The following is a 2,313-nucleotide window of genomic DNA, read 5'->3' on the forward strand; positions in this document are numbered from 1 at the left end:
CACGTTAATCAAGTTAACGTGAGAGTTAACGTGGCATTGTGCACTTAGGCCAACGTTAGTGACAATGTTGAATGTCACTAACGTTTGCCTCCTTTCCCCCCTTTTGACGTTAGAGGCCACGTTAACTAAGTTAACGTGGACTCTAACGTGGCCACTTATGAGCATTGGCCAACGTTAGTGATAATGTTAAGTGTCACTAACGTTGGCTCAAATTCCCTTCTTCACATTAGAGTTGACGTTAACTTAGTTAACGTGACTCTTAACGTGGGTAATGATGGCTTCGAGAGCGTTATTGGCAGTCACTTTTCTCATTAACTTTGCAAGTTACCTCCCCTTCCTTGCTTCCTTTGGTCCTGAAATCAAGCAATAGAGTGCATCAAAGTTCTAGTCCAAGTCATGGGTAATGCAGCATACAATTTGTCACTAAATTCATGCAAAATCCTCATGAAATCATGTAAAATACACAATGTATGCTTGAATCCAGGTGTAAGTGAATATCTACCCAAAACTAGCTTATTTCCTAAGAAAATGCATGAAACTACCCTAAAAACAGTAAAGAAAAGGTCAGTGAAACTGGCCAAAATGCCCTGGCATCACAATACCAAACTTAAAGCTTGCTTGTCCCTAAGCAAGTACTGGAATAAGAGAATGATGAATGAAATGCCAAGAGAAATGAGTCATTCTTATGGAAGTCATGTCACTGATTTTATGGTGGTTTCATGCATAGCAACTTAGGTTCATTCCTGGCTTTCAGACCTTTATCATGCCCTACAATACTCACTTTTCTTACATCCCATGAGACTTTTATTCATTGATCCTTTTATTGTCATTTCAGGGCTTATTGGTGTCCTTCAGGCTAAGTGTTCTGTAAGGGGGCAACTCTTTAAGATAAGCTTTCAGCCAACACTCCCGAACCAATTGGTTCAAGGTGCTAGGTGTTGAGACACCCCTAAGGACTTACTTGCTCAAGTCTCTCCCCCATACATGCACACCATAGGCATATAGTTTATTCTTTTTCTTTACTTGAGGCCTTGGTGTCCAGCATCTCTTTGGGTTACTAAATGTTCTGTGTTGAGGGTTACTCTTGATAGTGGACTTTCAGCTTATAATCCCGAGTTAGTTAACCCAAGTTACCAAGTGATAAGGCACTCCTAAGAGCTTATTCATCCAAGTAGATCCCTCACACAGGAACACCACAGACACATGCCTCAAGATTTAAAACCATTGGTGCCTAGCCTTATTGCTTACTCTTTTTCTTTTATTCCTCAACCTTGATTGTTCTTTCCTTTTTTCTTATTAGGATCTTCTTACTTAGCTACTCTCATGGGGTGTGTCTCAAGCATAGTGTTCATGACAGATAGTTGTCTTCCCACCTTGTGGTTGAACCATCTTAGCTAACTTATGACCATACCACAAACTTATGGATTTACTCCCTAGTATGAACTCTTCTCTGATCTTTTGAAAACAATCATTCTCTTTTCATTTGATTTAAAGGGACAAGCATACAAGTAAGTAAAGAAATGGTGCAGTAACATAAAGACCAGCACATAGAGACTTTCTTCAATACCAAAAAACTTAAAAGGCAGAATTGAAAAAGGTTTAAACATAACATGGAAGCAAGTTCTATTTCATACAAGATCTTCCTTATTTAAAGCATAGAAAAAGATGGACCAAAGAAGGAACTCCACCACCTTTTACTCTTGTGGATGTCCATGCTCTCCTTCTTGATTGCTTGTGCTCCCACTTCCCTTGCCTTTTCCAAGAAGCTTCTTCCAGAAACCACCATCTTCCATCTTCTTCTTGAGTGTCTCCTTTTGCTGTTTCACTTTCCTCTCTTCTTGTTCTACAAAATCTTTTTGGACCTCATCATATGTAGGGATGGCATAGTGTAGCTGATGCATATTACTAGACATGTAGTTCAACTTGGCTTGAGTGTTGATGTTGAACTCCTCCCGATGTAGTTGTCGTCCTTCATTAAGTACAGTGAACTCATTGAATGCTTTCATCTGGGCTAGTTGTCACTGATTAAGTTCCTGCAAATGCTTATCTTGACGTTCTTGCCTCTCGGTAACTTGGTGGATAGTTTGAGTGAGCTGGGAGTATTGTTCTTGTTGCTGCTCCATTTGTTGTTTCTTCTACTCTTCTTGTTGACTCATCCAGTTCAATATTTGCTCTTGTCCTTCCATATGTCTCACCCCCAAGTCTTCAATAGCTCTTAGAAGGTGATTCATATTCAAATCGACTGGGTAAGGATGCTCTCCCTGTTGATATTCTTCCTGATGAGACTCCTCTTGGTGAGTTGCTTCCTTTGCT

This window comes from Arachis hypogaea, chromosome 15 (genome assembly GCF_003086295.3).
Source record: "Arachis hypogaea cultivar Tifrunner chromosome 15, arahy.Tifrunner.gnm2.J5K5, whole genome shotgun sequence".
Classification (NCBI taxonomy): domain Eukaryota; kingdom Viridiplantae; phylum Streptophyta; class Magnoliopsida; order Fabales; family Fabaceae; genus Arachis; species Arachis hypogaea.